This window comes from Triticum urartu, chromosome 1 (assembly GCF_003073215.2).
Source record: "Triticum urartu cultivar G1812 chromosome 1, Tu2.1, whole genome shotgun sequence".
NCBI lineage: Eukaryota > Viridiplantae > Streptophyta > Magnoliopsida > Poales > Poaceae > Triticum > Triticum urartu.
In genome coordinates this window covers 238752646-238764994 of record NC_053022.1, presented here as the reverse complement: position 1 = coordinate 238764994, position 12349 = coordinate 238752646, and the positions used below count along the sequence as shown (strand labels likewise).

At 43.0% G+C, this 12349-nt stretch overlaps 1 long non-coding RNA gene across 1 annotated transcript; it reads left to right on the top strand.

The window, feature by feature from the left end:
- Positions 1-9507: 9507 nt before the first annotated feature.
- LOC125555432 lies at positions 9508-11833 on the top strand. Its single transcript, XR_007304701.1, has 4 exons — positions 9508-10318; positions 10480-10550; positions 10731-10774; positions 11549-11833. It is a non-coding gene; the product is annotated as an uncharacterized LOC125555432 (long non-coding RNA).
- The last annotated feature ends 516 nt before the right edge of the window (positions 11834-12349 follow it).

Here is a 12349-nt window from a genome sequence, read left to right as displayed (position 1 = left end):
CACGTGGATCCTCCAGCGAATGAGAATTTGACACGTGGAAAATCCCCATTGGTCGGGGCTGTTAACGGGTTATCAGATCCAAACCAGAACCCGATAGCTTAACGGCGACCCTTACAGTGGATGCCACGTGTCAGTTACCCTTGACGAAAACACTTCTATGATGCGCCATTTATCGTCATGGAAGTGGACACTTCCGTGATGATAATTTTGGTATTGTCATGGAACACTTCTACGACAGCACAGGTATGACTATCTTGATTCTGTCATAAAATCTTCATGGATGTACATGCATGATAGAAAACGTGACCTACTGTGACAAAGATGTATCATCACAGAAGTGTATTTTTTTGTAGTGTTGGATGGTTTGAAATGACAAAATCTTCAGATCTGCACCGCCACACCTCAACTCTTGGATCTTCTATCTCAAGGAATGCCTTCAGGAAGTCAAACTAAGAGCTAAGCAATCCAAGGCAAAACAAATTGAAAGTTGGATAGTACAACACTTATAATTTGATGACTACATTGCCTAGAACTAGAATTGGATGATTTCCCAGTTGTAAACTAACTTGTTCTATGGTTCAGGTTTCAAAAAAAAAATTGATCTATGGACGCAATATAACTTCTTACATCATGCAAGGGTTTTACCTCATCACCATACATTTGATTAGTTGTATTTTGTTGCTAATCAAAGTGGTCGATGTATAACTATCGCCCTAAGCAAAGACATAGCCGATATATAATTATCGCCCTAAGCACATATAAATGGACGATGGAGTGTTGACATCGTCCTTAGACAAATGACTTGCAAGTTATTTTTCGGTGTGCAAGCTTTACCGATAAACAGGGGCGCATGTGTTCACACCAGATTGTGGCAAGCATAAAACCCATTTAAGATGGCCTTGGATGAAAAAAGTTTCAGCAGAAAAGTTCTTCATCTCGTCAAAGCAGACAATTTTTTATATGAAAAGTGTCTTAGTCTGAGGTCGTATGCAAAAGTTACAGCCAAAACCGTGCGCTGCAACAGTCTTTGGCCGGATCATCCGGGACGGGGTCCAGATCATCCGGCCGGAGACCGCACGAATGACCCATAAAATAGAAGGTTTACGATGAAGCCAGATGATCTGGGTCTACTCCCAGATGATCCGGGTGGAGGCCGGACAATCTGGGCAAGAGTCCGGATGTCCGAACGATTTTTCTGCTACAAACTAAAGAAAACAGCCCGAAACACTCTCAAGATGGCCTCAGATCAAAAAGTGTTCAACATGAAAGTTGTGCGCCTCATTGAAGCAGTTGATTTTAATATAAAAACAGTCATAATCCGAGATCATATGCAAAAGTTAAAGCCCATTCAATGTGTCGTTGTCATAAATCTGGGCTTGGCCGGATCATCCGGGCCTAGAGCCCGACATCCGGGCTGGAGGTCATGAGAGGTCCGGATTTGGCTAGATTTTGATGATTTGGATGGATTTTTTATATTGAAAGTTCATTCGCCTCTTATATAGACAAGAGGTGAAGGCCGATTGAACAACAACACACAATCGAACAATCATCTACCACTTTTTCCTTTACTTTTATCTCTCTCCCTTGCTCTTCTTCCTCATTCTTCGTATGTACTTCTTCATTGCAGGGAAGTGAACCTCAGGGCCCTAGGGCGATCAGGTCGACCTAGGGCAGCCCATAGCCGCCGCATCCAGATGGGGTCCCTCCCGGCGCGTGGGGTTTCGGGTGCTCAAAAGTGCCCGCCGGATTGCTTGCGTATCGCGCTTACGGACGGGTCTCCTTCAATGTGAGTTGCGGTGCATCACCCTTGATGTTGGAGGTAGACGATGATGTGTTCGTGTGCGAACACTCCCCCCTCTCCCTGCCCAACCGGCGCCATCGCATCCAGTTGCAGCGGCGCAAGCTCGGCGGCGACCTAGAGTAGCCGCGACGTGAGCTATAGCGACTGGAACAACGCATCACCGGCGTAACTCTTCCGCGAAGGTAGATCAATAAATCCTTCCTACTCTTCTTGGTTCCCCTTTATTCTCCGAAGTTCCTAGGGTTAGGGTTCTTGATTTGAGGAAATTGGTGATATAGGATGATTTTTCACCCCCGTTGATGATGCAAAAGTTGTTGTGCTTCGGGTTGTGTGTTTTCTCATGCGAATTAGGGCAGCCATGTGTTCCCAGGGACATTGCTCCATGGTTCTTGATTATTTGATGTTTGCTACATGCTCAACTATCTGTTTAGTGTGTGCTTCCCATTCTTTTTAGAGGAATTAGGGGCATGGGCTGATTGAACACGGCACTGTGCATGCACCAAAAGCTTCAACCTTTTTTTCCTGTTTAAGCTTTGCTTTGAACTATTTGACACGATGGATTCTTTGCTTCACTAGCACATCGAGTAGTGTTTGTATCAAAATGAGGGTGTCTTTGAACCCTATAATTTATTGAGAATATAGTACACATATTAGACTACTAGATGGGTGGGTTTCTTTGACAAGCGACCAATGAACAAGACTTGTTTTCAGAATTGTCAGTTCTATCTTTTTTATTTATTTTCCTCAAACGCCCCTATTTATCATACTGATCTTAGAAGTTCCAATCAGTCAGAGCTAGCAGTATAAATATTATTACACAAACTACTATTTTGGATGAAGTGTTGTTGATATGATATGCTATTCTTGTCAGCAGATGCTCTACTTAATTGCATTCGTTCATATGTGCTCTGAATATGATGATCAGAACTGAATCTAGTGTTTCTGCTGACACTACCACACCACAGTAGTAGGAAGGGCATATATTTGGGTACATGTTCGAGAAAGAAAGAGTTTCAGCAGCTTCAGCATCTCCCACCTTATGGTCTATTGTTTCTTTGATCCAATGTTTTGTGTGATGTTTAACTCCAGGTGGCTAATGATTTTTCTTAACTGAAAACAAATGTGTTTTGGTTTAGATAATTACTCATTCAGATGGGTTTTGGTTTAGTTAATTACTGAGAAGTATGTGTAGCTGCATCAGCTAAGAAATGTGTTTTTTGTATATCAGTGGTGTTAATTAGTGATTGTCCTATGTACCAATGTATGTATATCAGCGGTGTTTTTGATTTAGCAACTGAGAAATGTAGAGGTGTTCATTGTCCTATGTATCAATCGATCGTATTATTATAACTCAAGGAATAAATATATCAGTGGTAGATTATATAAATTGTTCTCTTCATGGTGTGTGATCATTATATGTTCTTGATTATCTAAATCTACATAGTGTAGTTTGTGTATATAACAGAAATCTAGCTAAATCTGCAATTTCTCTCCATTTCTTGCCCTGGTTATTGATGATAATAAACAAATTTCTATAACTACTGCAACCTATTAACTGTTGATCCTTTTAACTATGGTTTTTGGTGCCTATGATGTTGTTGCTATTGTTTGATAACTAAGAAAATACTCCATTTTTATGTGGTTGGATCAATGCATATGTGTTTTGTTTTTATCATATAGTAGTGATCTATTTGGTGGATATGTATGCGATCTTGCTGCCCATTTGACCCATAAAATTTTCAAATCACTGCATGTTTGTGACCATGAGGTCACGGGTTTGAGTCCTGGAAACAACCCCTTGCATAAATGTAGGAAAAAGCTGCGTACTATAGACCCAAAGTGGTCGGACCCTTCTCCGGACCCTGCGCAAGCGGGAGCTACATGCACCAGGCTGCCCTTTTTAATGCATGATTTTTTTGTGCTCTTTCTTTCCTAGCTGGTAAATATATATCTTGTCGGTATTTCTTTGCTCACTTGATTGTTGATTGCCAAAAATAATACATCTTATATTTATTTCTTTGTTCATGTATACTGCTCATATTAATCCTTTGTTGTGGACTAACTGTCTTTATTGCCAATGCAGTGCATCAATCACTACGAAAACGACGTTGATGAGATAAATTATGTAGCATTTGCATTATATCTTCAACAATTTTGTATACATACTAAACCATATATACCATTCTTAAGAAGTTGTTCTCCACTACTGTCAATCTCACTTCCGTAATAAATCATAGAATAGCCCAAAGTCTCACCGGCCCCAAGATCAGGACTGTTGGTGGACTTCCTTGATATAGATAACCAATACAAACATAATATTACATCGGGTTGAGCCAGAGTGCTCTACAGTCTGTTACAAACTTGTAACACAGGTGGCGGCGGAGTATGACATTGGGTGACGGTGATATAGCACCGACACAATAAAGTAAACCAAGCGTCAGGGTGAGACTTGACTATTTTCTTTGTGTAGCGGGAGCACTAGTGGATGATACAAGTGGTAGACTCCAAATCCACAGGTGACTGACTGGGAACACCTCTATGTAACGCCCCGTATGTAACTTGCCATATTTGTTTTCCAACTCTTGCCATTTTCAGCACTAAGTTATGATATTCCCTTGTGGTTGGGTTTTGTCTTCGTTTTGCTTTTTTTTCCATGACATCATCTCATATCATGTCATCATGTGCATCACATTTGCATACGTGTTCGTCTAATGCATCCGAGCATTTCTCCCAATTGTCTGTTTTGCATTCCGGCACTCCTATGTCCTCCGGCGTCCCCCTTTTGCCTCTTTTCGTGTGCAGGTGTTAAACGTTCTTGTATTAGACCGATACTTGCCAAGCGGCCTTGGTATACTACCGGTAGACCACCTGTCAAGTTTCGTGCCATTTGGACTTCGTTTGATACTCCAACGGTTAACCGAGGAAACGTAAAAGCCTCGTGTGTGTTGCAGACCAACACCTCTCCAAAGTGGCCCAAAACTCACCTAAACCCCCTCCATCCTCTTGGTCGTTCGATCACGATCGTGTGGCCGAAAACCGCACCTCATTTGGACTCTCCTAACTCCCAGAATCTATAAATAGGTGCTCCCCTCCGAAAATTCCCGCAGTCCAAACCCTAGCATTTTCCCTCGCGCCGTCGGACAACTCCTCATCCACCGCCGGACACGTCCGCCCCGCTCCCCTGTCCAATCCGCAGCCGCCACGTGGGCAGCCCGCGCCCACATCGCCGCCGGCCCGCCCGAGCCCGGGTCGGGCCCCCTAATCAGTGGTGTTAATTAGTGGTGACTAGCACAAGCATGCAAAGTAGCTCTCATGATGTTGCTGATTTTAGGGACTTAGAATACTTCTAAGTCTTTTCCCTGATGTTATTTTTATGCCATGTATTCTTGTTGCTACAGAGTGATCCATGCCTCTTTTGAGCATGTTCAGTAAGGATGATTTTGAGATATTGTTATGCTCTATCCATCCATGTCTTTGTTTGCAATTATGGAGTACCCTAGCATGACTCAATCTTGCTCTACTTTTGCTATAAAATGTTCCTGGCAGAATGTTTACGTGTTAAGCAATTTTGCTGAGGTTGTTGTAGTTGATCCATGCATGATATGAGTTTGGTCTTGCCATGGTTGGCTTATTGATCGTGTCTTCTTGCTGGGTGTATGCTTAGTTTGTCATGCAATGCCTTGTGGTGAGTGCATCGAGCTCGCAAACATGCCTACGTAGCTTTGTTTTTGCCATGTCCAGTTTTTCTCCTAAGTCTGAATCTGTTAACGAAACTTGCTATGTTTACATGGGTGCCATTGTATTTTCTGTTCCCTTTTGGCTTATGATCAGTAAAGGACTTTTGTTATATGCTTTGAGTAACTTCATGCCATGCCTTGATTTTCCATGATATGTTCCTGTAGCATGTTTTTATCTTGCTCTAAACATTGCTTCCTGATGTTAAATCCTGACATGTTGTTATTTTCACTAAGTCTGTGAACCTGATATCTTTTGCACTTTTGCCATGCTTGTTTGAACCTGCTATTTTGTGATTTAGCCGTAGCTCAGTGTTCATGTTTTGTCAAGCATCTTGAGTGGATCACTGCAACGTGCTTTGTTGCTATGTTAGAGAGCAGTAGCTTAGTTTCTTGATGCATTTTAGATGGCATTGTGCTGTTAATCGCAGATTTGTGCCATTATTGTTTTGCTTGCCATTTGCAAACCGTGCATCCGATTCCGGTGATCTTTATATCGATTTCGACCGAAATCAACTCATCTTTCCAGCGGCGCTCTTGGTTTGCCAAGTTGAGGCCTGGTTCAACCTTTTCCTTCCGGAGCACGCATATGCATTGCATATCACATCCCGCATATCATGCCAAGTTTTGCATCATGTTGCTTACGCATTGCACCGCGGTTGATCGTGGTTCCCTTTGCTTGTGTTCTTGCTTTTGGTAGAGCCAGGAGACGAGTATGTGATCGAGGAGCCCGTTGAGTACGCTTACGAGGATCAAGCTTACGTCAACTCGGAGAACTTTGCAGGCAAGATGACCATACCCTCGAAATCACTTCTATCTTTGCTTGCTAGTTGCTCGCTCTATTGCTATGCCTATTCTATGATACCTACCACATGCTTTATCATGCCTCCCATATTGCCATGTCAAACCTCTAACCCACCTTGTCCTAGCAAACTGTTGTTTGGCTATGTTACCGCTTTGCTCAGCCCCTCTTATAGCGTTGCTAGTTGTAGGTGAAGATTGGAGTTTGTTCCTTGTTGGATCATGTTTATTGTTGGGATATCATTATTATATCTTGCTTATTTTAATGCACCTATGTACTTGGTAAAGGGTGGAAGGCTCGGCCTTATGCCTGGTGTTTTGTTCCACTCTTGCCGCCCTAGTTTCCGTCATACCGGTGTTATGTTCCTTGATTTTGCGTTCCTTACACGGTTGGGTTATAATGGGAACCCCTTGACAGTTCGCCTTGAATAAAACTCCTCCAACAAGGCTCAACCTTGGTTTTACCATTTGCCACCTAGCCTTTTTCCCTTGGGTTTCGCGGACTCAAGGGTCATCTTTATTTTTAACCCCCCCCCCCCGGGCCAGTGCTTCTCTAAGTGTTGGTCCAACCTGAGTTTATTCTCGAACGTGCTTTGCCTTCTCTTGTTGCTCTCATTTGCGTATGTTATCCACCATATATGCTAGTGCTTGATGCAGCTCCACCTCATACCTTTTACCTACCCATAAGCTTAAATAGTCTTGATCGCGAGGGTGTGAGATTGCTGAGTCCCCGTGACTCACAGATTACTTCCAAAACCAGATGCAGGTGCCGATGATACCATTCCAGGAGATACGACTGAGCTCAAGTGGGAGTTCGATGAGGACTCAGGACGATACTACGTTTCCTTTCCAGACGATCAGTAGTGGAGCCCAGTTGGGGCGATCGGGGATCTTATGCATTTGGGGTTGTCTTTATTTTGGTTCCGTAGTTGGACCTTGTTTGTATCTGGATGATTGCAATGCTATATTTATGTATTGTGTGAAGTGGCGATTGTAAGCCAACTCTGTACCTCTTTGTTATTCAGTACATGGGATGTGTAAAGATTACCCCTCTTGCGACATTGCCTACAATGCGGTTATGCCTCTAAGTCGTGCTCCAACACATGGGAGATATAGCCGCATCGTGGGTGTTACACTCTACGTGTTGGGCTCGCTAGCGCAGTCCTCCTCTGCAAGCTCATCCTCATCCGGGTCTAGCCAAGACAATAGCCAGGGACAAGCCTGTGAGTACGTTGGAATGTACTCGCAAACATTATGAACAAAAGGTATAACGAATGCAAATGCTCATGATGGGCTATGCTAAATGCACATGCTGACTGGAATTAGATCATGGCACGATAATGTCAACCTGGTGTGGATAAATAATCAAATAACAGTAGTGACAACCAAGAAATTTAAAGTGGAACATTGGGCGTTAGACCGCCCGAGAAATTCCAAGAAAAACGACAAACAGGTGTCTGAAAGCGACACCTTGTAAGGTCTTTGACAAGAAATGCCAGACGGGTGTCTGAAAGCGACGCCTCGTGAGGTCTTTAAAAGAAATGCCAAATGGGTGTCTAAAAGAGAATCAGGCGAGACAGGACCTCCCGAGAATTCAAGCGACGCCACGAGAGGTCTTGAAAATAAAAATGAGTATCCAGGTAGTCTAGACATCCCAAGTGACACTCAGTACAGTTGAATAATAGAAACAGGTTAGTCCACCACAACAATAATATTCATGACAGCCTCGGTGGTGACCATAGTTATCCTGCAAGATGAATCAAGCTTAATTTAATTATTTTCCTCCAAAGACTGACACCGGGTCCAATACTTGACCCTTCCCAACTGTGCTCATGACCGTGGACACGGCTATTCGAATAGATGTAACTCTGCAGAGGGTGTACTCTTTACCCACATGTATGGAATTTCTATAGCCAATGTTTAGACCTTGACTAATTTCCATTAGAGTTTTTGGGTTGGAAACACACTTGACCAGCACACACCCGAATAACTTTCCAGATGCGAGGAATCACCCAAAGCATCTTTCAAGAAAAACTCTAAGTCCGGGAGACCATCATCTCGAATAGCATGGGATCACTATTAATACGCACGGATTACAAGGGGTGCCCCCCTCTTGTCCCAACCGGATACACCCATGCGCCTTGACCCAATGACTGACATTAGTCCATGGCCGTGGAACCCTCATCGTGACCTCTCTAAGTGGTGTGTACACAGAACGGGGTTAACAACTTACTAAATCGCACTCCCCTTGCAGGAAGACAAGTGGCAACATGGTGTGTAGTTAGGCTTAATGGAACAAGACTCGACTCTAGGTCGACTCAGGAGGTGTTGTTATTAAGACTGGCATATCTCTCATGCCACAATGACACTGTCGTGTCATAGCACAGCCCGTGCCCATCGGCACGTCCAAGGCAGGAGATACACTCCTGGATTCTTACCACATTCATACGTTAGCAAAAGGAAATATGATGAATGCAATAATGCTCACATGACATGCAACAGGGCTCATGCAATAGTGCTCAAATTGACGTGACTGGTGCATGCTTCTACTATTACTACTATACGGTGCAAAACTACTCCGATGCAACCATGCAGGCAATTCATTATAACCCAAGTCCAATAATGCTTGCCTTGACCAAAGTAATCAGCAAGAGGTTCTTCAAAACTTCCGGTATAGTCCCCCTCTTTGTTTTCTGAAAATAAAAGTCCAACTTCAACTTTTTTGCAACAGCACAAAAAGTTGTCTCAAACTATTTTTAAATAAATACTAAAATAAACTAGAGTGAAAAACAAGAATTTCAAAAAAAAGAATCAACTGAAACTGATCTGTGGTTTAAAAGTTATTAAGGATTTAAAACCAGGGACCTCTTTGTAACAAAATAACTGCGAGCGGGTCCCTGTGGTAATAACTGAAAGCGCCTCAGATAGAAATACGCTTCCCAGAGAAGAAAGCATAAAGAGGCAAAAGACGCTTTCGACAATCTCTATCTCTACTACTATTAAATAAGCAAACATATTCATCTCTAAACGTACCCAGCCTAATTTACACATAACACTCTCAATCAATTATAGCCTCACGATCTGAATCATTTGATTATATCTAGCCGTCCATATACACTAATCGTCAGCCAAAAGTGCGTTTAGCGATTTGAGAGAGCGGACAAAAACTCTGCCATCTCGGTACGATCCGCAGCCGCGGCCCCAACAATCACACATGAAAAAAGGAAGCAGATCCAATCGAATCCCCTCACCCTCAACGGAGCGCTGCACCTCCGGCTTGTGGCGTCAGCCTTCTCTCCCTCCTCACCAGATTTTGTCTTCGCCATCGAGAGGTGTTAAGGGAGGCGCACGCGATGCGACAACGGCGGGGAGAAGCGGCGCATTGGCGAACAGCCGGACATCAGCGCATGTGCAGCACATAGCAGCGGCGGCTGTAAGGCCATGGTGGACGAGTAGGTGGTGCGGCTGAGGGCGGGAGAAGAGAGGCTGGGCGGCGCCGGAGGCGGAGCTCGGCCGCAAGCGTGGCACGCACAGGGCAGTGCCGCGCGAGCGCCCTGCAGTCGCATCACCGAGCGGCAACCCCGCCGCCACACTACTGCACGAGGGCAGCGCCACCGCATCGCCGAGCCACAGCCCGGCCGTTCCCGGCCGGAGGTCGCCGACGCCTTTCCCAACTTTTGGATTGGCACCCTGATCGGACGCCTCCCTTTTGGTTAACATGTTTCTATGAAATTGAACATTTCAGTAACATTCTGCTGTGTGTTCACAACTTCACATTAATTCAGAAATTGTATGTATGAATCGACTGCATCCGATGATGTGCTTCTCCTGTTCCCTTGAAAGGATTGCTGGATGGAAAGATGTTTTTGCTTTCAGGATTTCTGGTGTGTGTACGACCCTCTAAGTAACTCTTTTTCATCTCATGCAGCAGCAGAGGCTTAGAGGAAGGCGCTGCAGCGTGGATGCACGTGGGATGCTGCAGGTTAAAGTCATTTTAGTTTGTTGATAATTTGTCAGACGTAGATTGTAAGTTATATAGCAGAAATAGATTTTAATTTGTGTATGGTGTGGATTCCAAAACTAATCTGCTTGTACCGAATTAATGTCTTGTACATAAATTTCCATGATGAATCTTTTTGCAAGATACATGTGCCAAAGAGGAGGAGAGTATGAAAAGATAAAGGAGTCAGGAAGGACCGAAGGAGAAATCATATGTGAGCTTAATTAATGCTTCCTAATCAGTATGCTTTTCATATTGCCGTTTATTGAACTAATATACTTTGCTTTTGATTAAGGATCTTGACAAGGCACCTAGCTGTTTTTATTTTCTGTAGCTTTTGTTGATCTTCTCCTTGTTTGGATTAAATTTCTCATTGATTTCCTATCCTTTGCAGGAACATGAACCTGATGATGACCCATAGTTGGATGTATGTGAGAGGTACAGGTGTTAGCTCATAAGCATATCAGAATACAACATGACGTGTATAATTATTCAGTTATTGTTTTTATCCATGCCTCAACAGCCAGACCAAATTAAACGACAAACTGCAATTATATGAAGACCCATTACATACACGACCAGCCCACCTGTCATCGCGAGACAAGTTAAAAGTGAAGCAACTAAATGTTTGGGTCGAATGTTGTTACTATTGGTTTCTTCAAGGGTAGTAACTTTTACCCAACATATGTCACTTTTTTAGGTTAATTGACTAGCCCCTCTTTTTATAATGGTCCAGTCAATTAAGAGAAAAGGGGAAAGAAAAATGTATGACGACACAAGGGCTATCAATTACAGAGTGAATTACATAGCCTGCAACATTTGCATCCCTGGCCCTTTTTATGACCCTACAAGGCTATCTCTATGAGCTGAACAATTACAGCAGAGGACACACTCAAGTTCAGAGTTTAGAGCCTGATGAGCAATGTTGTGAGAACTTATTGATGATCTGCCTATTTTCCGTGAAATTTGGACGTGTTGGATGGTCCATGTGAGGTTCTCCAAGAATTGTTTTTCCTCATTTTTCTGTTCTGGTAGTATGATGGATTTTGATTAGATAAGAACCTGCAGTTTCTTTAGTAAGTTGGGATTAAGAGTTCCATATATATGCGCCAAGAGAGTGTGTAGGGAAATCATGATATGACCATTCTTGAGTTAGTATTTTCTTGTGCATTTCAATACCTACTATTAATTATATTGTTTTTCCTTCCTCAGGATCCACAAATTGTCAAGCACACATGCTACAACCATCAACTTCTGGGATATTAACTATCTAACTTGGCAATGTTCACAAAATGGTTTCCATCATCTATGCGATTCTGTTTCCATTATAGCTGTTTGTTTCTCCAATGACTATGTCTACTGTTACGCACGATAAGAAATCTATTCAGGCTATGTCACTGCATCCAAAAGACTTGGTACCCACGAGTTCGTTTTCCTATTATGTACATTGCTGGAAGCCTGGAACCTTTAAAAAAATTATAACCTTACAATTCAGTATTTCATATGCCATCTGATGATACAAGGTCTTCACAGGAAAAACAATGGCACTAGCCCTTTTAGAAAACAAACAGAGGATTTTTGGGCGAACCCTCACTTTTAATGCAAGTTCACTGGACGACTACCATATCTTTATGTACCATTTGATTGCTTGGATGAAGTTTTTTTGCGGGGGGTTGCTTGGATGAAGTTGAACGGGAGATCCCCATCAGCTTTTAGAAGGCATGATTTTGTTTGGTTGGTTTGGTGGACAATACAGGTATATATCCCATTAAAACTAATATAGCTCCAACCAGGGCAGAACCAAGTGGTTAAAAACTGAGTGAGCCGAGACATTTCTTGACGCGACTGGTTAAGCTTAAATTTCCATGTGATATTCATTTCTTAAGTAATAAGGAGCTCCATGCAAAGTTCTGCACCGAGCTTGAGCCAGGAAAGTTAAGTAGAACATAGTCTGATGATCCATTGACAAGGAAATTTAAGCGAACACAGTTGTTGATGGGTGGCTCTGCTGTC